Below are 27,896 nucleotides of genomic sequence, written 5' to 3' on the forward strand. Positions count from 1 at the left end.
AAGGCTTCTTAGCTGATGCTCTCCATTGATGGAAAATATAAAACCTTTTGAAAATCAATGTTAGTTTGATCTAGATATTGTAATTAACAAAAGTATTTATGTCATCTGAAAGGTAGAAATATAGGCTACATTTAAAATCCTTTGTCATAAATATAACTGAAGTGAAAACGAAGATATATGCGTTTTGATAGTTACTTAATGGCTAGCTCTGAGAGTGTGAAGCCCTGCACACCAGCCAATAAATTGTATAATTAGTTTCCATATATTTTAATTAATCTTAAAAATCTATATGTCAGAAGAAAGGAAGATGTAGCCGTTAATGTGACAACATTTAAAAATATATATATCTTAAGTTAAATAAATAATACCACCTTATCGCCTGTGTCCGGACACATGAAAACTACCTAGGTATCAGTATCCAGCCAGGCGGGGATCACAGGCTGCACAATACTGATAAATTATGTAATGCACTACTTGTGGTCCATCTCGAACCCATTTATGATGTGACGACTTATAGTGAATATTGTAACTAGCTCATCAAGATTGTAATTTGCTTAGCTAAATGAATTGTGGGGTTCTGTCCATTCATTTTCTTTCTTTATTATGCACCCCATAATACACATCCCGTGGGCGGTGGTGTAAAGGATTACAGAGGCACATAATCGGTTCAGGAACTGAACCCTCTAGTTCGTTTAGCTAAGCAAATAACAATCTTTTGACGCTAGTTACAAAATTATTAATGTACACATACTTATGCATACATGTACATATTCATACGTATACATATATACATACACATACATATTTAATCACCACTACAAATACACACATCAGTAATCTTTTGTGTCACAAGTGATTCAACAAGAGGCTCACAACAGTCACTATACAAGGCACTTTACATTTATGGTGAGTCACACAGTTACTAGTCTTGCTGCACACCCACCCAACTGGGCGGCAGCTTTACAGTCATGTGCTCCACACCCACCCAACTGGGCGGCAGCTTTACAGTCATGTGCTCCACACCCACCCAACTGGGCGGCAGCTTTACAGTCATGTGCTCCACACCCACCCAACTGGGCGGCTGCTTTACAGTCATGTGCTCCACACCCACCCAACTGGGCGGCAGCTTTACAGTCATGTGCTCCACACCCACCCAACTGGGCGGCAGCTTTACAGTCATGTGCTCCACACCCACCCAACTGGGCGGCAGCTTTACAGTCATGTGTATGCATTACCTACAGTAAGCAAATTTTGGATACTTCGCTAAGATTTCGGGCAGCACATCATTATGAATGAAGTACTTACACATTTCATGGACACTATTGATGTTGTTATCTTTAAATTCCGCGATTTTTCACATTCCATTATATAATGACGCAAAGTATGCGAATAGTTCTGCTGACAGAGTTTACATTTAGTCAAATCTACATCATCAGATGTTACAAACTCCCAGAGGTACTTGTAGCTGAGCCTAAACCTAGCAGTGGTAACATCTAGAAGTCTGCTAACATTATTGGATGACCCATAGACGAGCGATTCATCAAAGTTTATACAATATTGTGAAATTGAGAGTCAGTGTAGTAACATAAATGGGTAAATCATAAATATTGTAAGTTAAGAATCTGATGCATGTGTGTGTGTTGGGGGGGGGGGGGCGGGGGTTATACCCTTGGTAAGCGAGAGTGGAAAGTAACCTTAGACGTACTGCGGTCAATGTGGGGGGGAGTTGTAGGGAGGGTGGGAGAGTCAAATCCACCCTCCAACATCTGGGTATAGTACCAGCAGCCTCCACAACACTCCATCAGCCTCCAACTGAAGCTTGTAGATGCTTCATCTAACCTCACTTATGTCACACATTAACCTACAGTTCCTGTGATATTTAAACTCATCATCACAGTGGCGTCTCACCAATATAAACTGTATTGGATTTTGTCCCGAAATGGCTATATATGCTGACTGGACGTGTATGTATGTATGTATGTATGTATGTATGTATGTATGTATGTATGTATGTATGTATGTATGTATGTATGTATGTATGTATGTATGTATGTATGTATGCATGCATGCATGCATGCATGTATGTATGTATGTATGTATGTATGTATGTATGTATGTATGTATGTATGTATGTATGTATGTATGCATGCATGCATGCATGTATGTATGTATGCATGCATGTATGCATGTATGTATGTATGTATGCATGTATGTATGTATGTATGTATGTATGTATGTATGTATGTATGTATGTATGTATGTATGTATGTATGTATGTATGTATGTATGTATGTATGGATGTATGTATGGATGTATGTATGTATGCATGCATGTGTGTATGCATGTATGCATGTATGTATGCATGTATGTATGCATGTATGTATGTATGTATGTATGTATGTATGTATGTATGTATGTATGTATGTATGTATGTATGTATGTATGCATGCATGCATGTATGTATGTATGTATGCATGTATGAATGGATAGATGGATGGATGTATGTATGTACGCATGCATGCATGTATGTATGTATGTATGTATGTATGTATGTATGTATGTATGTATGTATGTATGTATGGATAGATGGATGGATGTATGTATGTACGCATGCATGCATGTATGTATGTAATTTATGTATGTATGTATTTATATACGCATGTATATACGCATGTATTTATATACGCATGTATGTATGTATGTATGTATGTACTCACCTAATTGTACTCACCTAATTGTGCTTGCGGGGTTGAGCTTTGGCTCTTTGGTCCCGCCTCTCAACTGTCAATCAACTGGTGTACAGATTCCTGAGCCTACTGGGCTCTATCATATCTACATTTAAAACTGTGTATGGAGTCAGCCTCCACCACATCACTTCCTAGTGCATTCCATTTATTAACTACTCTGACACTGAAAAAATTCTTTCTAACGTCTCTGTGGCTCGTCTGGGTACTAAGTTTCCACCTGTGGCCCCTTGTTCGTGTCCCACCAGTGTTGAAGAGTTTGTCTTTGTCCACCCTGTCAATTCCCCCGAGAATTTTGTAGGTGGTTATCATGTCTCCCCTTACTCTTCTGTTTTCCAGGGATGTGAGGTTCAGCTCCTTTAGCCTTTCCTCGTAGCTCAATCCTCTCAGTTCCGGGACGAGCCTGGTGGCATACCGCTGAATCTTCTCTAACTTTGTCTTGTGTTTAACTAGGTATGGACTCCAGGCTGGAGCTGCATACTCCAGGATTGGTCTTACATAAGTGGTATACAGGGTTCTGAAAGATTCCTTACACAAGTTTCTGAAGGCAGTTCTTATGTTGGCCAGTCTAGCATATGCCGCTGATGATATTCTTTTGATGTGGGCCTCTGGGGACAGGTTCGGTGTGATATCAACCCCCAGATCCTTCTCTCTATTTGATTCTTGCAGGATTTCCCCTCCCAGATGATACCTTGTGTTCAGCCTCCTGCTCCCTTCGCCTAATTTCATCACCTTACACTTTCCAGAGTTGAACTTCAGCAGCCATTTTCTAGACCATTCCTCCAGTTTATCCAGGTCATCCTGTAGTCTCTGTCTATCTTCATCCGTCTTGATTCTTCTCATAATTTTTGCATCATCAGCAAACATCGAGAGGAATGAGTCTATACCCTCTGGAAGATCGTTCACATATATTAGAAACAGGATGGGTCCAAGTACTGAGCCCTGTGGGACTCCGCTGGTGACATCTCGCCACTCTGATGTCTTCCCCCTCACAGTTACTCGCTGTTTCCTGTTGCTTAAGTACTCCCTTATCCACTGGAGCACCTTCCCTTTTACTCCTGCCTGTTGCTCCAACCTTTTTAACAGCCTTTTATGGGGTTCTGTGTCAAAGGCTTTTTGGCAATCCAGGAAAATGCAGTCGGCCCACCCTTCTCTTTCCTGCCTAATTTTCGTTGCCTGGTCATAAAATTCTATTAAACCTGTGAGGCACGATCTACCATCTCTGAACCCATGTTGGTGGTGCGTTACAAAGTTATTTCCCTCCAGATGCTCTACGAGCCTTTTCCTCACGATCTTCTCCAGCACCTTGCATGGTATACAAGTTAAGGAAACTGGCCTGTAATTCAGTGCCTCTTGCCTGTCACCCTTTTTGTATATTGGGACCACGTTAGCTGTCTTCCAACTTTCTGGTAAGTCTCCTGTTTCCAGTGACCTGTTATACACCATAGAGAGTGGCACACTTAGTGCTTCTGCACCTTCCTTTAGTATCCATGGTGAGATTCTATCAGGCCCAACAGCCTTTGTCACATCTAGCTCCAGCAGACACCTTTTGACCTCATCGCTGGTGAGGTCAAATTCCTCCAAGGTTGCTTGGTTTGCCGCCTCCTCATTTAGTGCAGGGGCTTCTCCTTGTTCTATTGTGAAGACCTCCTGGAGTCTCTTGTTGAGTTCTTCACACACCACCTTGTCATTCTCTGTGTATCTGTTCTCCCCTTTCCGCAGCTTCATCACTTGTTCCTTCACTGCTGTTTTCCTCCTGATATGGCTGTGGAGCAGCTTTGGTTGGGTCTTGGCTTTACTCGCGATGTCATTTTCAAACTGTCTCTCTGCTTCCCTCCTCACTCTGATGTACTCATTTCTGGCCCTCTGGTATCTCTCCCTGCTCTCTGGTGTTCTGTTATTTCTGTAGTTTCTCCATGTTCTTTTGCTCAGTTGTTTCGCTACCTTACATTCCTGGTTGAACCATGGGTTTTTCTGTTGTTTTTCGTTTTTCTCCTTTTGGACGGGGATAAACCTGTCTGCAGCTTCCTGGCACTTTTGGGTGACAATATTCATCATGACCTGCACATTCTTGTCTCTAAGTTCTGTTTCCCATGGTATTCCCCTGAGGAAGTTCCTCATCTCGTCATATTTTCCTCTTCGGTAATTCAGTCTTTTCCCCTCCACTCCCATCCTTGGATAGGTTATCCCTACCTCCACCAAGTACTCAAAGGTCAGTACACTGTGGTCACTCATTCCTATGGGGGCTTCAACTTTGACTTCCCTTATTTCTGACTCATTCAGGGTGAATATTAAGTCGAGTCTAGCTGGTTCATCATTGCCTCTCACTCTTGTGGGTTCCTTGACATGCTGGCTCAGAAAATTCCTTGTTGCCACTTCCAAGAGTTTAGCTCGCCACGTATCTGCACCACCATGTGGGTCCCCATTCTCCCATGTATGTATGTATGCATGCATGTATGCATGTATGTATGTATGTATGTATGTATGTATGTATGTATGTATGTATGTATGTATGTATGTATGTATGTATGTATGTATGTATGCATGTATGTATGTATGTATGTATGTATGTATGTATGTATGTATGTATGTATGTATGTATGTATGTATGTATGTATGTATGTATGTATGTATGGATGGATGGATGTACGCATGCATGTATGTATGTATGTATGTATGTATGTATGTATGTATGTATGTATGTATGTATGTATGTATGTATGTATGTATGTATGTATGTATGGATGTATGGATGTATGTATGTACGCATGTATGTATGTATGTACGTATGTATGTATGTATGTATGTATGTATGTATGTATGTATGTATGTATGTATGTATGTATGTATGTATGTATGTATGTATGTATGTATGTATGTATGTATGTATGTATGTATGTATTCCCAATCACGTTAAAGACTCCCCCTCTATCATCCAGTTTAAGAGAAAAACAACTATGTACTAAATAATCGACTCCTTGTAACTTTAATTATGCTGACCTTCCTATCTGTAGCCAGACTGAGCCTACCATCATTAGAGGTGATTATAACGCTAGACATAGGAATATTGGTAATTCGCAGTTCAGTAATCGTAACGGCAACCAACTGGTGTCACTATTAGGTAGTCACGATGATGCACAGATTGTGGGTGACCTTGAACCGACGAATATCTACGGAGGTATTCTTGGTCTATGTCTCGGTTTCAACGTCTCTCACACCGTGTGCGCCTCGTCAATAGTGCCAGTTATGGCGTCTGATCATCTGGCCATATTAGCCACTGTAAGCATTGGAAGCTCTATCCTCCCTGGTGGAGTGTTCAAGCGGAAGAGGCTGGCTGTGCCCATCGATCAACGAGACAATCTTGTTGCTCATGTGTCAGATTGGTGCAGTTCATCTGAGCCTTCATCAGTTGAAGATTTTAACAATGAGCTCACAGGTACTATCGAACAGTTTATAGAATCACTTGATCCATCGTCCAGGCCACGTAACTCAAATTACACTGGTCATAGCACTTATGTTTATTATAATGATTCTAAATTGCAGACACTAAAACGCACTGCCAGAATAATTGGACTAGCTTGTAGAAGGACCCGCACTGCTGAAATGCTTCGGCTCTTTCAAGCGGCTCTGGCTAAGGCCAGGGAACGTATGGTGGAGCTGAGGCAGACAGACTGGGAAACTTTTGTCCGTGGTCTCAATTCTCACACGCCACTAAGTCGGGCATGGAAGGATGTCAACAAGATCAAAGGGAAAAATGCTGCAGAGATCTCGTACCCTAATCCTCTGCACAGAGCAAATGAGCTTGTTGATGCTTGGGCCACGACTTCCAGCTTTGACAGTCTTCCTCTACCCTCACAGAATGAATTAAATGATAGATATACTGATAGGGCAAGGTTCCTTGACTTCATGCTTCATCAAGAGGATGACTGTGACATGCTTTTACTGAATACGAACTAGATTCTGCTCTACATAAAGGCAAAGCTACATCACCCGGGGAGGATGGAGTTACTGACGGCATACTGCATATGCTTCTGCTAGTTCCAGGGAATACCTTTCTTCAATTGTATAATATGTGCTATGTAACTGGGGAGCTTCCTAAGTCATGGACCAACAGTGTTATTATTCCCATTCCTAAACCTCACCAGCCGAGTGCTTTTCGCCCAATCTCCCTCACTAGTTGTCTCTATAAGTGTCTTGAGAGGATGGTTCTCAACCGTCTCCTTTACAAAATTATTAATATGTTGTCTCCCCAGATATATGGCTTTATGCATGGAAAGAGTGTACATCACTGTATTACCACATTCCTCACCCTGCATACTGATAGGTCATATACCACTTTCCTAGATCTTAAGTCAGCCTTTGACATTGCTAACCCACACGTCATTCTGAGAGAACTTGCTAAAATGAATGTTGGAATGTTAATGTTAAAAATTGTTCAAACTGAAATAAATATATAACACTGTACGGTACAGTTGTGTTTAATTATGTTTTGCGATTCCTTTGCAAAAGGTATTTGTGCACCAAGTACTACTAGGTCATTATGAGATATGCTGAATGTTGTCAATATACCATCTGAATACGCTTCACTTTGCGTTAATCATTGGACGTCCTAATGATTAAGGTCCCCAAAAGGACTTAATCAAACCTCAGTGGATAATTTTACTCTCCCTCTCTCTCTCTCAGAGCATCCCCTTATGTGTTGTATGTGGGTGCTGAAGTTCAGTCTCTTGTCTATGTATAGGTGAAGGAACTTTCCATAATTGTTATTGCTAATGTATACTTGTAATACTGGGTATACATCCGGTGTTCTTACCCTCGACCGCGGCGAGGGTAAGCCGTGGTCGTATGGTCTGAAACCCACAAATATTTACAATGGGGGGGGGGATAACATTTCCTCTTCAAGCACGCGCACACAAATGAACTATGTTACTTAACTGGAAGCACTCGTACAACATAATTTACACGATTTCTCAGGATAATTATACTTCTTACCAGCATATATACACTATAGTACCTAGGAGGTTCTCTTCAATGGTATCTAAGATAATTAAAAGAACCCAAGCAAACCACTGTGGAAATGTGCAGGACAATCATATCAATTGTGACATTAGCTCTCCACATATGCGGCATTTGCTTAATTTAGAAACTGTACTTGTGGTCGATCTCGAACCCACGCTGTTGATGTGACGATGTGTTATGAATTTTGTGGCTAGCTCCTCAAGATTGTAACTTGCTTAGATAAATATATTGTGTGTTCAGTCCCTGAACCCATTATGTGATAAATTAACTAAACTAAAAACTATAGTCTGGCGACGAAACCTGAACTGCATAATGTAAATAGGGATTAACCAGAAAAAGATATAGGTGAAGAATAACACAAGGTAACTGCGTTAATTACAATATCTAGATCAAACTAACATTGATTTTCAAAGGTTGTATATTTTCCATCAATGGAGTGCATCAGCCAAGAAGCCTTCTTTAAAATATGAATATCTTTCCGCACCCAATAAGATCTAATCTCTAAATAAAAAGCAAAAAACGACTTGATTGTAACCTGTCCACCGCTGCCCATTGGATGGGGGAGAGGGGGTTATGTGTAGGATAAACATATCAATTGTGACACTAGCCCTCCATATATGTCAGTTGCTTAAATTATAAATTGTACTTGTGGTCGGTCTCGAGCCCATTGTTGATGTGACAATGTGCATTGACTTTTGTAACTAGCTTATCAAGATTATAACTTGCTTGGCTATATGAATTGTGGGGCTCAGTCCCTGAGCCCATTATGTGCCTCTGTAACACTCCACTATCGCCCATAGGATGGGTATGGGGTGCATAATAAATGAACTAAACTAAGCTCTGCCTTTTTGTTAACAGATACAATTATCAGCTTTATTTGTGAATCTCAATTAATTAAACAATATATCACAGAGCCTGTAGGGTTCGGTGAGATGAGCGAAGAGACATGGGAGATTAAATGGGATTCTTGTAATGTTATTTGTCTATTTGTACTCACTGAATTTGTGCGCCCCTTGAGGGACTTGAAGTAGAGGGGGGGTAGAAATAGCCTAAGCTACTCTATCCCTTTGAGATGTATTTATTGCTTATCTCAATAAACATACTTGAACTTGAACTTGACATGGGAGATTTTACATAAGTACAGTACATGGTAGTTTAAGTAGCGAACGCATGTCAACGAATAACGAGTATATATACAATACAATACAATACAATACAATTTTATTTAGGTAAGGTACATACATACAATAAATTTTTACAAGGATTGGTTGATATAACAAAAACAATATAACAAAGATATATTGGTTGATATAACAAAACAATTGTCCTATGAAGTCGATTTAACTTCCAAACATATATCTTTTTAATAAATGTTAAATGTTTTCTGGCTAGTTATGTTAGATTTTATTAAAAATACGTATTCTACTTGTTAACATTATAATTTAAATTTGTGATAATTTGTGCAGAGAAGTGCGACAACTGGATATGCCAACAAACACTTTCCAAACAACGATATATCTTGGATAAGTCGCTCCACAACATTGACGCTTGGACCGTCGACTTAATTTGATGCTACTTATTTACTTATTTCATAATGAAATTATATTAGTTTGGAGTAAATATATGTTTTCTCATGTTCTGCATTCAGCACCCACATTATAGTAAATATACCATATTACTTCATTACTTAAATAATGCTAGGAGGGTTTGAGTTGCTTTGGGTCTTTAGTGGACAGAATCTCCAATAGATGGGGCGAGAGTCGCTCCCTCTCTCTCGCCCGAGCAAGAGTCGAAACTTAATTTAAAATTGATATATCTTTGTTCTCGTACATGATATATTTCATTTGGTGAAATCATAATAATGTTCATATCTCGATCTTTCTGGAGGCATATAAGATTTTAGGCTTTATTAGCGTATCTTTGTTAATTATACAATATATCGGCAAGTGCGTAGGCGTCTGCACTCCATGCCCGACAAGCTACTGAGCGCTACTATAAAAACATATGTATCTTCACTTGAGCTATAAATATGTCTATTGTAATGTATTTAAAATGAAGCTCTTATTTCTATCTTGCTTAAGACATAAAACATTTGTGTTTATTAACGAATTTACGTGAAATAAACATTGATCTGAGAGAGTTGCTCTGTCGTTCAGTCTGTACGGGGTGGGAGCTCCGTAATTTTTAAAATACATGTATCTTCATTAGAACTTTAAATATGTCTATGGTAAAGTGTTTAAAGTGAAGCTTATATGTCTGCCTTTCTTGAGACATATAAAACATATATGTTTATTAACGAATTCACGTGAAATAAACATTGTTCTGAGAGAGAGTTGCTCGGTCGATCAATCTGTCCGGGGTTAAAGCTCGGCTATTATAAAAGTACACGTATCTTCGCTTTAAATTTAAATATGCCCATGGTAAGGTATTTAGAATGAAGCTTATATTTCTATCTTTCTTGTGACATATAAAACTCTTACGTTTATTAAGGAATCTGTGTGAAATAGGCATGGTTCTGAGATGAATGCTGCGGTTTTCGAGCTCGACGCGCGGCAATGGACGCAATACACATCCAGTGGGTGTTATTGGACCCTATACCCATTTTATTTGTGGTTGGAGCCCCATACCCATTCTATTGGTGGTTGGAGCCCCATACCCATCCTGTGGGTTGTAGTGGACGCCATACTCATCCTGTGGGTGGTATTGGACCCCATACCCTTCCTGTGGGTGGATGTGATCCCCATACTCATCCTGTGGGTGGATGTGACCCTCATACCCATCCTGTGGGTGGTATTGGACCCCTTTCCCACCTAACAGGCGGTAGGTGACAATATACCCATCCTAGCTATAGTTGGTATAGTAGACACAATACCGTCCTGTTTGCAGTAGTTTACCCCATAGACATTCCAACGTAACATCGTTTTCTGTTAGCGTTCCTACAAAACATCCTTTAAAGATTTGTAAAGCACAAACTATGGTATATAATATTGATTGGTGAAGGACTGTTATTCTATGTAATAATTTTTAGTGCTTATTATAATTTACTAAGAACAACTAATATTTCTCAAAACAAAATTACGAGCCTTCAATAGGAAGTAGCTGATCTGTAATATTCTAAGAGCATGGACAATAGTAGGTAAATTTCACAACCCATGTGGGACCTGAAAACTACAATTTTCCTTATAATTGAGCCAATCACGAATATTCTGCTATCTATGTTGACGGACGGGTACTGTGACACGTAAATTGGTACGTGAGGAAGAGTTTGGGCCTTGGTAAAAAAAATAACTGGGAATATATCACATATTTACTAATTCATATTCAACATATTGACTTTAAGCATTAAGTCATATATGTGCTGTCTTGTGTGAGAACGGGTTGAATTTCCAACACTTAATTGTTCCTCAGATGACTGGACAATCATCCTACAAATCAGACTTCCATTAACTGAGCCATTACTGCTTCCACTATGCAGCACAATAGGCGTACACTCGTTTTTTTTTAACTTCCACTAAGGGGTTTCACTACTCACGTTCAGAAGCTTACACGTGACTCTAATCTAGCATTCTTAACACTGAAAGTCCATCAGGGCAATACACATGGTCACTGGAATCTCCAAAACGTTTCGTAGTATCGTTAATTTATTCGTGCTGAAGGAAATTATGTCGTTTAAACTCCAGCAATATCTCAGCGTTCCGGTTCCAGTAATAATTACTGGTGTGAGGATAACAATACTTCAGGATAATGGCAAATAGAGGCCTTCCTTCGAGCTCTTGAAGACTGCCTGCTTTCTCCCTAAATGTCCTGACGAGAATGCTAGCACAAGGCGCTTCATTGAGCAACTGCGGGCACCTTGTGGATCCTATGACTTCATTTCGTCTTAGTCAAAGAAAACCACAGGTCTCTCCTGCCACTTTTATACTTCTCTCTGATTCGTTGTGGCAAGAGTTTCTGCTGGTGGAGCCATGCCTGGCGTTACTGCTTCTCACATAGTGACTAGTGGTTCGAGGTGGAGGGTTTTGTGATCAGGCCTTCCAACGGTTTTGTGAGGGGAAACCTCATTTTCATCCCCCCCTAACCACTCTACAGCAATATTTTCCCCACTGGTTGAGTAGTATCTTTCCCCTTGTAACAGACTTCTGCATTATCGACTGCAGCTGACCCAAGTGCCCCGTGTCGCAACTGTTGTCCTCCTTGTACTCATCTCGTTGTAGCGAGTCCAATGATAACCAACTTGATAACTCCGTTATTTGGTACCTAAAGTTTAACTCTTGCAAGCTCAACATCAATAACATCAAGCAAAGACTTAGTGCACTGACAGAGCTCTCTCTCACACACAGAAACTCAGAAACAGAAACACTGCTTGAGACAGATAGACAGAGATAGAGAGAGGCAGAGATAAAGATAGAGGAAGAGAATGGGAGAGACACGGAATAGATAGACCAATAGGCAGATGAGTAAATAAATAAACCGTAGGAGCCGTGATGAGGGTTTGAACCTATATGCTGGTGTTCCCAGACACATGCTCTCTGTGTATTGAAGGAGGAGCGTCAGAGGTAGAACATTCCGAGATGACAGAGCCAGAGTGAATGGGAGAAGTGTGTGAAAACCCTGGTTCGGCTTCAGTAGAAGCCTTAGGAATCGTACATGGTGCATTAGTACTAGAGGTTGCAATCATTTTGACCATGTCGTTGCCTAGTCGTCTACAGTGTGTGCCTGGGAACACCCAGAACAATGGTTCGAAGCCTCGTCACGGCTGTTACGCATTTTCTCATTGATGCATCTCGATAGTGTTATTAATTTTTTGTGTAATAAATAGATAGATTGGTGGATGGATAGATATAAAGACAGATGAGTAGTTAGATGGACAGGTAAATGCATTGATAAAGAGATGAATAGATGGATGGATAGAAAAATAGATGAATATATAGATTGTAAGCAGCATAGATGGATGGAAAACAGATAGGTGAATTGATAGATTATATATATATATATATATATATATATATATATATATATATATATATATATATATATATATATATATATATATATATATATATATATATATATATATATATATATATATATATATATATATATATATATATGCGAACAAGCCTGAATGGTCCCCAGGACATATGCAACTGAAAACTCACACCCCAGAAGTGACTCGAACCCATACTCCCAGAAGCAACGCAACTGGTATGTACAAGACGCCTTAATCCACTTGACCATCACGACCGGACAAAATGAGGTGATAGCCGAGGCTATATGAACCACCCCACCGCCGGCACTCGGATAGTTATCTTGGGCATAGCATTTTACCAAATCACCTCATTCTTTGGGGCACACGTGAGGAACACAAATGCGAACAAGCCTGAATGGTCCCCAGGACATATGCAACTGAAAACTCACACCCCAGAAGTGACTCGAACCCATACTCCCAGAAGCAACGCAACTGGTATGTACAAGACGCCTTAATCCACTTGACCATCACGACCGGACAAAATGAGGTGATAGCCGAGGCTATATGAACCACCCCACCGCCGGCACTCGGATAGTTATCTTGGGCATAGCATTTTACCAAATCACCTCATTCTTTGGGGCACACGTGAGGAACACAAATGCGAACAAGCCTGAATGGTCCCCAGGACATATGCAACTGAAAACTCACACCCCAGAAGTGACTCGAACCCATACTCCCAGAAGCAACGCAACTGGTATGTACAAGACGCCTTAATCCACTTGACCATCACGACCGGACAAAATGAGGTGATAGCCGAGGCTATATGAACCACCCCACCGCCGGCACTCGGATAGTTATCTTGGGCATAGCATTTTACCAAATCACCTCATTCTTTGGGGCACACGTGAGGAACACAAATGCGAACAAGCCTGAATGGTCCCCAGGACATATGCAACTGAAAACTCACACCCCAGAAGTGACTCGAACCCATACTCCCAGAAGCAACGCAACTGGTATGTACAAGACGCCTTAATCCACTTGACCATCACGACCGGACAAAATGAGGTGATAGCCGAGGCTATATGAACCACCCCACCGCCGGCACTCGGATAGTTATCTTGGGCATAGCATTTTACCAAATCACCTCATTCTTTGGGGCACACGTGAGGAACACAAATGCGAACAAGCCTGAATGGTCCCCAGGACATATGCAACTGAAAACTCACACCCCAGAAGTGACTCGAACCCATACTCCCAGAAGCAACGCAACTGGTATGTACAAGACGCCTTAATCCACTTGACCATCACGACCGGACAAAATGAGGTGATAGCCGAGGCTATATGAACCACCCCACCGCCGGCACTCGGATAGTTATCTTGGGCATAGCATTTTACCAAATCACCTCATTCTTTGGGGCACACGTGAGGAACACAAATGCGAACAAGCCTGAATGGTCCCCAGGACATATGCAACTGAAAACTCACACCCCAGAAGTGACTCGAACCCATACTCCCAGAAGCAACGCAACTGGTTCATATAGCCTCGGCTATCACCTCATTTTGTCCGGTCGTGATGGTCAAGTGGATTAAGGCGTCTTGTACATACCAGTTGCGTTGCTTCTGGGAGTATGGGTTCGAGTCACTTCTGGGGTGTGAGTTTTCAGTTGCATATGTCCTGGGAACCATTCAGGCTTGTTCGCATTTGTGTTCCTCACGCGTGCCCCAAAGAATGAGGTGATTTGGTAAAATGCTATGCCCAAGATAACTATCCGAGTGCCGGCGGTGGGGTGGTTCATATAGCCTCGGCTATCACCTCATTTTGTCCGGTCGTGATGGTCAAGTGGATTAAGGCGTCTTGTACATACCAGTTGCGTTGCTTCTGGGAGTATGGGTTCGAGTCACTTCTGGGGTGTGAGTTTTCAGTTGCATATGTCCTGGGGACCATTCAGGCTTGTTCGCATTTGTGTTCCTCACGTGTGCCCCAAAGAATGAGGTGATTTGGTAAAATGCTATGCCCAAGATAACTATCCGAGTGCCGGTGGTGGGGTGGTTCATATAGCCTCGGCTATCACCTCATTTTGTCCGGTCGTGATGGTCAAGTGGATTAAGGCGTCTTGTACATACCAGTTGCGTTGCTTCTGGGAGTATGGGTTCGAGTCACTTCTGGGGTGTGAGTTTTCAGTTGCATATGTCCTGGGGACCATTCAGGCTTGTTCGCATTTGTGTTCCTCACGTGTGCCCCAAAGAATGAGGTGATTTGGTAAAATGCTATGCCCAAGATAACTATCCGAGTGCCGGCGGTGGGGTGGTTCATATAGCCTCGGCTATCACCTCATTTTGTCCGGTCGTGATGGTCAAGTGGATTAAGGCGTCTTGTACATACCAGTTGCGTTGCTTCTGGGAGTATGGGTTCGAGTCACTTCTGGGGTGTGAGTTTTCAGTTGCATATGTCCTGGGGACCATTCAGGCTTGTTCGCATTTGTGTTCCTCACGTGTGCCCCAAAGAATGAGGTGATTTGGTAAAATGCTATGCCCAAGATAACTATCCGAGTGCCGGCGGTGGGGTGGTTCATATAGCCTCGGCTATCACCTCATTTTGTCCGGTCGTGATGGTCAAGTGGATTAAGGCGTCTTGTACATGCCAGTTGCGTTGCTTCTGGGAGTATGGGTTCGAGTCACTTCTGGGGTGTGAGTTTTCAGTTGCATATGTCCTGGGGACCATTCAGGCTTGTTCGCATTTGTGTTCCTCACGTGTGCCCCAAAGAATGAGGTGATTTGGTAAAATGCTATGCTCAAGATAACTATCCGAGTGCCGGCGGTGGGGTGGTTCATATAGCCTCGGCTATCACCTCATTTTGTCCGGTCGTGATGGTCAAGTGGATTAAGGCGTCTTGTACATACCAGTTGCGTTGCTTCTGGGAGTATGGGTTCGAGTCACTTCTGGGGTGTGAGTTTTCAGTTATATATATATATATATATATATATATATATATATATATATATATATATATATATATATATATATATATATATATATATAGATCAGACCTTTATATCCGCCTGGGCAGATCACCTGACCACCAAAAATAAGTGGAGGAAAGGAATTATAAGAAAGAAGGTAACTGCAGAAGGCCTATTGGCCCATACAAGGCAGCTCCTATTAATATCTCCGAGTGCCATACGTGTTAAATGATTGCTATATTGTTTTGACGTGCTATATTGAGGCTTAAATAGGGATCCAACTTGCACATACCGGGGCTCACATTAAGGCTGTTGTTACAATGTTTGATCAGAGCAGACTCGATCACGTTTCGTTCAACAAAATCCTTACTTTTAACAATACATTTTGCCCCTGTGAAGTCGATAGAATGATTACATAAACTGGAATGTAAATACAATGCACTGGATTGCTGGGCGGTACGAATAGCGTATGAATGCTGTTTTAAACGCGAGGAAAGAGATTTACCTGTCTGGCCGATGTAAACACATGCACACTCATTACAAGGGATAATATCCCTTGTATATGCAAGGTGATGTTCTTCACTGGAACTGCTATGGGAAATCTGGTGGTAGGACACAGGATGGTTAAGATAGAGGCGTTACCTGAACTGGTCCGAGGTAAAGGACCAACACAGTCTATTATGAGTCTGTGGAAAGGTTCCGCAGGCACCTGTATGGGAATCAGTGGCGCTCTGGGAATGGAGATGTTCGGTTTGCCTGCCATCTGACATGTATGACACTGTTTTACGTACTGTTTGACGCTATTTACCATACCTGGACAGTAGTAGTCTTGACGAATTCCATGGTAAGTCTTGTTGAAGCCGTAGTGGGAGAGCGCTCCGTGGGCCAGGTGTAGAATAGTGGGCCGCAGGCTGGTAGGAATCACAAGTTGTTCGATGTTGGCCCAATCGTCCTCCTCCTTCAGTTTACTGGGTCTATATTTGCGGTAGAGCAAGTCGTTCTCTAGGAAGAACCCAGGAATACTGTCGGGTTGAGTCTCAGCCTGGAAAAACAATGGTGTTAAAGTAAGATCTTCCCTCTGCAACTTACGGAACTCCAACTTGGTCAGATTCGGGGGTAGTTTCTGAGGGTCTTGAGGGACAGCGGTAGCAGTAGAGTCAGCTGGCTGTGGACGTGCGGCTTGTGCACGGGTGGTCACGAGAACCAGAGGAGAAACTTCATCACTCTCTTGAACCTCTGCTGGAACATACGCTAGAATAGGATTTATTGGCACAGAGTTACACACCTGGGGTTTGTCCATGACGATCAGGTTGGTCGGTTGCAGGTCTTCTGCCAAGTCGTTGCCTAGCAGAAGTTGCACTCCAGGCATGGGAAATGGCTTTTCCCTGACGGCGACTTGGACTTCTCCGTTCACGTAGGGACAATCCAGGTGGACTCTGGCGAGAGGGTATGGAGTGGTAGCAGTGAGGTCAGTGATGAAGACAATTTCTCCGGTGTAGACGATGTTGGGCACAGCCGACTTCAAGATGATCGATTGAAGAGCCGCTGTGTCCCTTAAGATCTTCAATTTGAAACGTCCCTCCGGATTTGAACCGTTGGCAGAGACAGTTCCAGTATACAGGTGGTTACTGAAAAGAGAAAGATTATTAACATTAACACCAACATTCATCACAGGCTTACCGGACTTAGGAGGAGTTGGTTTGGGTTTCTGTGGGTCAGTGGTTCCCTTGTATTGAGACTTACCACACTTGTCTATGGTATGTCCATAGAGTCTACAATACTTGCAGTACAATTGCGAGCCAGCTTGATCGGTGCTCACTTTCTCGTAACTGTACCACGACTTCTTACTGGAGGATGGTTCGGGTGTCAGCCGGTGGATGAGGCTGTAAGTGTCAGCCGACTTAGCACACTTCAGGTAGTCGGTTTCTTCTTTATCTGCTAAGTAGAGACGGACAGGAGGCGGCACACGTCTCAAGAATTCTTCAACTAGCATCAGGTTGACGAGTTCTGTAAAAGTAGAGACATGTGCTGCTTCCAGCCATTTCATGAAATATCTCCGTTTTGTGTTAGCAAACTCGAGGAAGGTAGTGGTACTTGCCTTCAGGTGGTCACGGAATTTCCTTCTATAACTTTCTGTAGAGAGGAGGTAGGCGTCCAACACTGCTTGTTTCAGAGTCTGGTAGTCATTCTCAGACGCCAGAGTACTGAGTGTGACTGCAGCTCTACCTGTAAGATCGACTCTGAGAAGTGTGGCCCATTGGTCGACAGGCCAACTGAGTTGATTAGCAAGGGTTTCAAAGGTGGTGAAAAACACATCAACTTCTGCTTCTACAAAGGATGGCATTAACTTACTTGCATGTGATATATTAAAACTGACGGGAAGATTGGCAGTAGCTTGCTGGCGTTGAGTGAAATGTGAAGTTTCCAACGTGTATTCTCGTTGACGACACTCTGGAGCCAGAGTCGCTTGTTGCTTGTCATGTTCGCGTTGCATCTCCAACTCGCGTCGTTTGGTTTCAAGCTGTACGCGTTCCCGCTCCTGGAGTGTTTCAAGCTGTACTCGTTCCCGCTCCTGGAGCATTGCAACCTCACGTTCCTGGAGGGCGATTCCACGTTCGTGTTCTTCTCTCCTCAAGGCAGCTTCACGTTCTTTGAGGGCGATTTCTTCCCTTCTTAAGGCAGCCTCACGTTCTTGTTCTTCCCTTCGTATGGCAGCTGCTTCTCTTTGTTGTTCGATGGCTTCCCTTTGCTGCTCACGTTCAATCTTGGCCAGCTCTAGTTTGAGTTTCATCGTTGCCAAGTCAGTTTTATCTGCAATATAGTAAGTTTCATGAGTTTCAGAGTCTATCTTACCTTGCTCTAAGAAATGATCCAGCAACAGGTTGTGTATTTCACTCTTGTTGGCTTGGTAGGGAACTGTTAGTTGATACTCATGTGCAAGAGTTTGAAATTCAGTCTTCTTGGCATGACTTAAAGTCCCAATTGTACCTGCTGGATCTGCATGGAAAGCTTGGAGACGAAACATTGTGAAATTAGCAAAATAAAGGTACAACGAATATTCAGTTATAGTGAATGTCAGAAACAGGACAACGTGGCAACTGGTACCTATCCTGTGGGATCTTTAACAATTAAAGTTAAGTACAAGATGTTAAATGATTAATTTAAATCAAGGGCGCAGGAAATCTTGTACCCGGTACTCATGTAAGAGGATAAGGGCAAGAAAATCCTACTAACAAATGAAACAAAGTTTCGAAAACAAATGAAACAGTTAATTGCCGCAAGAGTAAAATTGGTAGTCCAAGGATGTAGGCATACCTTGCCAAGTCTCTATAGGACATAAAGCAAGTTTTTCCTACTTAAATTAATATGATACTTACAGAATTAGCGAACTTTTGTGCTCTGAAAAAGTAAGCTAATTCCCTACCGTTGTATGTATCATCATCTCTGACTGACGTGTAGGGGTGCGAGGTGCCAACTGGTGACGAGAACTGCTGCTGAGGTCCCAATTCAGCAACTAAAGTTCGAGCTAGAGGAACTATGGCCCTCTTTGTCCTCCTACAGTCAGATTGCAGAAGATTGGGTGCACTTGACCCGGGGCAGACCACAGTACCAGGGTACCAATATGATGATCTGTCAAAAATGAGAAATATCCAAGTGACAAAGATGGTAAACACGAGTAATAACACGGAGGGAGAGATGACCAATTAAGAGTATGACTGAGGCCTACAGTCACCACGTAATCCAAAGTTGTCTCACCTTCACCATATGCTACTCTCGTAATGCACAATACACCGCACCATATAAAAAATGAAATTGAATATGAAAAATAGTAAAAGCTACGTTAACAAAGTTAAATACGCTTACCATAAATTACCACTTGGCACCAGTACCTGAGTGAAGCTCCTAGGACAGGTCCCCATATAATATGTGATGGTAACGCGTTGGTGTTCGGCTGTTCAAAGCTAGGGGTATGGCCTCGTCACATAGAATAAAAAAAAATAGAAAATCTGGAACTTCGTCTGTGGTAAGGTAAGGAGAAGACACACAAAACACAAGTAAATTTTAACAATGAAATTTTAATTACGTTAAAGAAAGCAAAACATGAATAAAATGGACATACAAATTCGTATAATAAAATCAATCAAAGTAATAAGAATAATTAAATGGCAAAATGAAAAGTTACATTAAGACAAGTGAGCAAATAACAAGTGTGCAATATACAATCCAATAGGTGCAGGAATATTGGCTTCAAGCTATCACTTCTCTTAGTACACGTAAGCCACAGCTTATTCTACCAAGAAGACGTGTTAACCTTATGAAAGCACTGAATATTCTGAGGTCTGAGGTCGTGGCGGCCCCAGACATCAAGTAGTATGGTGGGTGGAGTGCAGTTGCAGCTAGACCCGCGGCCAATCAGCGACGAGCAGGCGACAAGACAGGTAGTTTGGCGGTTTGAGGTGGAGCAGGTGTTCCTGGCTGCATACGTTTTGCGCTCTGGCAAACCTTGCTGGTGTTGTCGCTGTTGGATATTTCTTCCATACTTGTTTTATATAGATGTTTATATCGACGTCTTTTGGAGGGAAGAGCAGGCTCAATCTCTTGAAGGAGATTATCGTCACAATATATATATATATATATAATATATATATATATATATATATATATATGTCGTACCTAGTAGCCACAACGCACTTCTCAGCCTACTATGCAAGGCCCGATTTGCCTAATAAGCCAAGTTTTCATGAATTAATTGTTTTTCGACTACCTAACCTACCTAACCTAACCTAACCTAACTTTTTCGGCTACCTAAACTAACCTAACCTATAAAGATAGGTTAGGTTAGGTTAGGTAGGGTTGGTTAGGTTCGGTCATATATCTACATTAATTTTAACTCCATTAAAAAAAAATTAACCTCATACATAATGGAATGGGTAGCTTTATCATTTCATATGAAAAAAATTAGAGAAAAATATATTAATTCAGGAAAACTTGGCTATATATATATATATATATATATATATATATATATATATATATATATATATATATATATATATATATATATATATATATATATATATATATATATATATATATGCAATTGACGATCACAAAACACTGATCATTTTATGCGGAAAATCCACAAAGAAATATAGAGAAATATTTCTCTGTGGATTTTCCGCATATATATATATATATATATATATATATATATATATATATATATATATATATATATATATATATATATATATATATATATATGTATGTATATATATATATATATATATATATATATATATATATATATATTAGTATATTTTGGTAGCAGTCTTTCCTGTAGACATATTTTATTAAATATGACCGAAAAAGTAAGATTAATAATTCTAACACGAATTTTCTCAATCTTTCGTACATTATGCTTCACTGTTGGAGGTAAATCAAAAATCACTTCTCCAAAATTCATTTTTATTTCTAGTCTGACGCGACACGGGCGCGTTTCGTAAAACTTATTACATTTTCAAAGACTTCACAAATACACAACTGATTAGAACTTGCGTTTCCCTGATTTTATATCTACATTTGAGTGAGGTGGGAAGGGTGATGTGGCATTACATTTGAGTAAGGTGGGAAGGATGATGTGGCATTAGAGGATATTAATAGGGTATTAAAAGTATCAACACAAGACAGAACACGAAACAATGGATATTGAATAGAAGTGTTTGTAGAAAGCCTATTGGTCCATATTTCTTGATGCTTCTATATTGGAGCGGAGTCTTGAGGTGGGTAGAATATAGTTGTGCAATAATTGGCTGTTGATTGCTGGTGTTGACTTCTTGATGTGTAGTGCCTCGCAAACGTCGAGCCGCCTGCTATCGCTGTATCTATCGATGATTTCTGTGTTGTTTACTAGGATTTCTCTGGCGATGGTTTGGTTATGGGAAGAGATTATATGTTCCTTAATGGAGCCCTGTTGTTTATGCATCGTTAAACGCCTAGAAAGAGATGTTGTTGTCTTGCCTATATACTGGGTTTTTTGGAGCTTACAGTCCCCAAGTGGGCATTTGAAGGCATAGACGACGTTAGTCTCTTTTAAAGCGTTCTGTTTCGTGTCTGGAGAGTTTCTCATGAGTAGGCTGGCCGTTTTTCTGGTTTTATAGTAAATCGTCAGTTGTATCCTCTGATTTTTGTCTGTAGGGATAACGTTTCTATTAACAATATCTTTCAGGACCCTTTCCTCTGTTTTATGAGCTGTGGAAAAGAAGTTCCTGTAAAATAGTCTAATAGGGGGTATAGGTGTTGTGTTAGTTGTCTCTTCGGAGGTTGCATGGCTTTTCACTTTCCTTCTTATGATGTCTTCGATGAAACCATTGGAGAAGCCGTTATTGACTAGAACCTGCCTTACCCTACAGAGTTCTTCGTCGACTTGCTTCCATTCTGAGCTGTGGCTGAGAGCACGGTCGACGTATGCGTTAACAACACTCCTCTTGTACCTGTCAGGGCAGTCGCTGTTGGCATTTAGGCACATTCCTATGTTTGTTTCTTTTGTGTAGACTGCAGTGTGGAAACCTCCGCCCTTTTCCATGACTGTTACATCTAGAAAAGGCAGCTTCCCATCCTTTTCCGTCTCGTAAGTGAAACGCAGCACGGAACTCTGCTCAAATGCCTCCTTCAAACTAAATGCCTCTCTGACCAAACTAAGTTCCAAAGGGTAACGAAGGACACTACAGCCGAATTAAAAGCAAAGGTCAACAAACTGATCGAAACTGTGAACGCCAAGAAATCCGGACTCCACCTGCCAAAGATCATTGGGGAATATAAACCTGGATATGCGTATGGAAATGTCAAGACGCACAAGCCTGGAAACCCACTTCGGCCAATCATTAGCCAGATACCCACACCCACGTACAGATTGGCGAAGCGACTCAACGGCCTGCTGACTCCTTATGTTCCTTGCGCCTTCAGCCTGAAGTCTCCAAAGGAATTTGTGGACTTACTGCGGGGCGCACGGGCCACAGGGATAAGAGCCTCGTTGGACGTAGAATCGCTGTTTACAAACGTACCTGTGGACGAGACAATCGGAATGATAGCCGACAGAGTGTATCGTGATCCAGCCTGTACTCCTCTTGACATGCCAGAAAGTATTCTGAGGAAACTACTCCAAGCTTGTACTAAAGAGGCACCCTTCTTGAGCCCGGATGGGCACATGTATAAGCAAGTAGATGGGGTCGCTATGGGTTCTCCCCTAGGTGTCCTGTTTGCAAACTTCTACATGGGTACCATCGAGCAAAAAGTCTTAGTCGACATGAACTTGAAACCGGCCATATACTGCAGGTATGTTGACGACATTTTTACACAGGTACCTGATATCAGACATCTGCAGGAGCTGAAGGAGGCATTTGAGCAGAGTTCCGTGCTGCGTTTCACTTACGAGACGGAAAAGGATGGGAAGCTGCCTTTTCTAGATGTAACAGTCATGGAAAAGGGCGGAGGTTTCCACACTGCAGTCTACACAAAAGAAACAAACATAGGAATGTGCCTAAATGCCAACAGCGACTGCCCTGACAGGTACAAGAGGAGTGTTGTTAACGCATACGTCGACCGTGCTCTCAGCCACAGCTCAGAATGGAAGCAAGTCGACGAAGAACTCTGTAGGGTAAGGCAGGTTCTAGTCAATAACGGCTTCTCCAATGGTTTCATCGAAGACATCATAAGAAGGAAAGTGAAAAGCCATGCAACCTCCGAAGAGACAACTAACACAACACCTATACCCCCTATTAGACTATTTTACAGGAACTTCTTTTCCACAGCTCATAAAACAGAGGAAAGGGTCCTGAAAGATATTGTTAATAGAAACGTTATCCCTACAGACAAAAATCAGAGGATACAACTGACGATTTACTATAAAACCAGAAAAACGGCCAGCCTACTCATGAGAAACTCTCCAGACACGAAACAGAACGCTTTAAAAGAGACTAACGTCGTCTATGCCTTCAAATGCCCACTTGGGGACTGTAAGCTCCAAAAAACCCAGTATATAGGCAAGACAACAACATCTCTTTCTAGGCGTTTAACGATGCATAAACAACAGGGCTCCATTAAGGAACATATAATCTCTTCCCATAACCAAACCATCGCCAGAGAAATCCTAGTAAACAACACAGAAATCATCGATAGATACAGCGATAGCAGGCGGCTCGACGTTTGCGAGGCACTACACATCAAGAAGTCAACACCAGCAATCAACAGCCAATTATTGCACAACTATATTCTACCCACCTCAAGACTCCGCTCCAATATAGAAGCATCAAGAAATATGGACCAATAGGCTTTCTACAAACACTTCTATTCAATATCCATTGTTTCGTGTTCTGTCTTGTGTTGATACTTTTAATACCCTATTAATATCCTCTAATGCCACATCATCCTTCCCACCTTACTCAAATGTAATGCCACATCACCCTTCCCACCTCACTCAAATGTAGATATAAAATCAGGGAAACGCAAGTTCTAATCAGTTGTGTATTTGTGAAGTCTTTGAAAATGTAATAAGTTTTACGAAACGCGCCCGTGTCGCGTCAGACTAGAAATAAAAATGAATTTTGGAGAAGTGATTTTTGATTTACCTCCAACAGTGAAGCATAATGTACGAAAGATTGAGAAAATTCGTGTTAGAATTATTAATCTTACTTTTTCGGTCATATTTAATAAAATATATATATATATATATATATATATATATATATATATAAAAAACCTAGAAGGGGTACCACCTCTGGTGCAAATGTAGGGACCCATAGCCTCGGAGAAGAAAATAAAGAGTACTCAGAGAAGACCTTGTGGATCCTCACTGAACACTTTGATATTTTCTTCTCCTACCACCCCTATTCTTTTGTAAAGTGTGTATATTTATCTAACTTTATTTGAAAATGTCATTACACAAAAAAAGTTACAATATTGATTACATACAGGGTACAAGGCTGCTTGTCACAAGTTGAATAGCTCCTCCAGCTCCTCAGATGGCGGGCAGGAACCATGGATGCAGTGAGCATTTCCTCTCTGGATTGCCACACTAAGGCGCTGAAAAAGAAAACTGGCAGCTCTGGGGTCTCTAGTTGTTTCGATTAGCTTAGACCCCAACTCCTTTAAAAAGCTAGCAGCACTTTTACCCCAGGCACCAAGTGTCTCTGAGGCAATGGGGACAAAATTGTAGTGGTGCTCAAGGTCTCTGTATTTACGTGACTTGGCCGCTTCCCGGTGATTGGCAGCTCCTCCTGCTTGTGTAGCACTGAAGTCAACATAGGTACTGGCCAAAGTTGAAACGCAAGTGTAGTCCCACACCAACTGTCTACCATTCTTCCAGGGGTTCACCGTAATTCCGTCTGGGCGACCGACAGGCTCATCAGAGTTGCGGGACATTAGGTAACGGGGCTCTCTCTCTGCTGGACAACCGGCTGTGGTAAGGCTCCTCTTAATAATGTCATTAACCTCGCCGTGTCTTGCATGCCATCCTCCCGTCCTTTGGCAAAGAAGGCCATGCCGTCCGTATCTGTCGGCCTCTGCCTCGCCGCAAATACACCTGTATTTGGTGTGGATTGGGGCAGCTAGGCGGAGAGCCACGGCAATTCGGAGGGCCTGCGGTGTGAGACGGGTGCCGGTTGCTGACATTGGGGTTGCTAATAGGAAATCACCTGCATGGGGAGCTGCTACAGCTCTAAGTCGGGCAGTGTCATGTGGTGTCGTCGCAGCTTCTAGCAAAGTTGCAGCTTCTTGGTCGGCAATAGGGCGATCCCAGCAGGATTGCTTATGGGCTTCAGAAGGCGGTGGTTGGGGTGCTGGTCCTGCGAGAGAGACCCATTTGGTTGTGCAGTCTGTGAAGCTGGGATCATGTACCCCAGCCTGTTGAACTAGGTGCTCAGGTAGGATTTCCTTCACCAGGTTGTCAGACCCCACTGACGAGGACAGGAATGCTGGTACAGCAATTTGTGTTGCTGTGCGCACGCCAAGGCCCCCGAGTCTGACAGGAAGGGAGGCCTGTTTCCACTGTGAGTCGCTGAGGGAAAGATTGAGGGCTTTTTCTAGTGTTGATTTCAGCAAGCTGTCATACTCTTCTAATTTAATATTGTTGAAAGATGGCGAACATCTTAGAAAGTAGGTCAGCCTGGGAAGGGACAAGCATCTGGTGATGAGGTAAAGTGCATCATGAGCATCGATGTCTTCAATCCTCTCGTTCATCCTCTTCAGGTCAGTGATCTTCTTACCAAGGACCCCGTCGATGGCATTCCTTCCAAGAGGAGCACCTAGGAGTGTGCTGTCCTCAGGGTTGGTTGTATGAATGTCAGGCAAAACAACCTTTATTTGCTCTATTATGTGCTGGTTGGTGGAGGTTATTTCGCACTTGGAAGGGTTCAGGGTGAGGCCTAGGCTTGCTCCTTGCTCCTGGATTATTCTTATGTCGTCCAAGAGTGAGGCTGGGGAGCCGGCTAGAGTACTATCATCCAAAAACCAAATGTTGAGCTCACTGGACAGGTTATCGGTGACTTCCTTGATAACTAGGCAGAACAGAAAAGGAGCAAGGGGGTCACCTTGTTGGACACCTTCTTGTGATTCAATTTCATGTTCCCCAAAAAGCAGAGTTAGATTCTTGCTGTAGCATGAGTTTACAAACGGGTAGAGGGAAGGAAAAAGGCGATGAACTGCACTGAGTACTGCATCCCTTCTAACCAGATTGAAAGCATTTTTGAAGTCCAACTTTATCAGGGCTTTTTCATTCGTAATGTTGGCAATGTAGGCTCTAGCTGCATGAGCCGCTGCCTCACACCCTTGGGGAATGCCAAACCCAAGCTGTTTTGGCTTCAGCATGTCGGCTGCTGCCTGACTAACTGCTCTAGCTGCAGCCTTAGCGACGAGACGCCGGAGTGAATTGCCGACAGCTATCGGTCTGATTCCTCCATCTTTTTTCCTCAGGGCACAGAGGGTAGCGCCAAAAAAGAGAGGCCGTATGGTCTCTGGTATGTTGCCAGCTAGACATGTGTTGGCGATATATATATATATATATATATATATATATATATATATATATATATAACATAGGAAGGGAGTACCACCTCTAGCTGGAAGAAGGGGGACCCATAGCCTCGGAGGAAACCACGCATAACGCATTAGAGGGAATGTTTGGATCCCCTCCAATACAGTTTCTGTGTGCTTTTCTCCTACCACCCCCTTCCTTGAATATTTTTTGTGCTTTATTATGCATTTGATGGTTACAAGATATACATGGGTTGATACAAAAATAATAATGCAAAAAGGTGCTTAAAGGTTATGGATCTCTTGAAGAACACAACAATGGGAAACATTGATGAATGTCACAGACGGGTTCGATCATTGTTGCAAGTCAAACACTTCTTCGAATTCCTCTGAAGTTGGACTAGTGCCCAAGACGCAACAGGCATTTCCCCTCTGAATCGCAACACTGAGGCGCTGGAACAAGAAACTTTTTGCTCTCTGGTCTTTTGTAGCGCTGATCAATTTGTTCCCCAATTCCTTCAGGAACTTCAATGCACATTTTCCCCACGAACCAAGGGTCTCCGAGCCGATCGGAACAAAGCTGTAGCAGTGTGCTAGACCTCTGTATTTAATAATTTTCTGCGATTCCCTGAAAGAAGCAGCACCACCGCTTTCACGTGTGCTGTAGTGGAGGTAGGTACTGGCCAGTGTGGCAGCGCACGTGTAGTCCCATACCACTTGCTTACCATCCTTCCAAGGTAGCAAGGTGACCCCATCAGGGCGCTTCTGAGGGTCGTTAGGTCTGGATAAGTGTGGTTCTCTTTGTGCCGGGCAGCGGGCTGTGGCGAGGCTCCTCTTGATGATGTCGTTGACTTCTTCATGTCTTGCAATTTTACCCTGTGATTTACGACATACCAGACCATGACGACCATATTGGTCTGCCATCGCAGTTCCGCAGATGCACCTATGTTCGGTGAGGATGGGGGCGGCAAGGCGAAGGGCAACTCCAATGCGGAGAGCGTCATGACTGAGGCGAGTTCCCAGGGCTGCATTGGGCACAGCAAATAAAAAATCCCCGGCGTGGGGTGCTGTTACCGCTAGGAGGCGGGCTTTGTTTTCAGCATCAGCGTTGTCAATCATTGCTGTGACAGTCTTTTCCATTATGGGGCTATCCCAGTGGGCCTGCTTGTGGTCTT

Source organism: Procambarus clarkii, chromosome 57 (assembly GCF_040958095.1).
Source record: "Procambarus clarkii isolate CNS0578487 chromosome 57, FALCON_Pclarkii_2.0, whole genome shotgun sequence".
Taxonomy (NCBI): domain Eukaryota; kingdom Metazoa; phylum Arthropoda; class Malacostraca; order Decapoda; family Cambaridae; genus Procambarus; species Procambarus clarkii.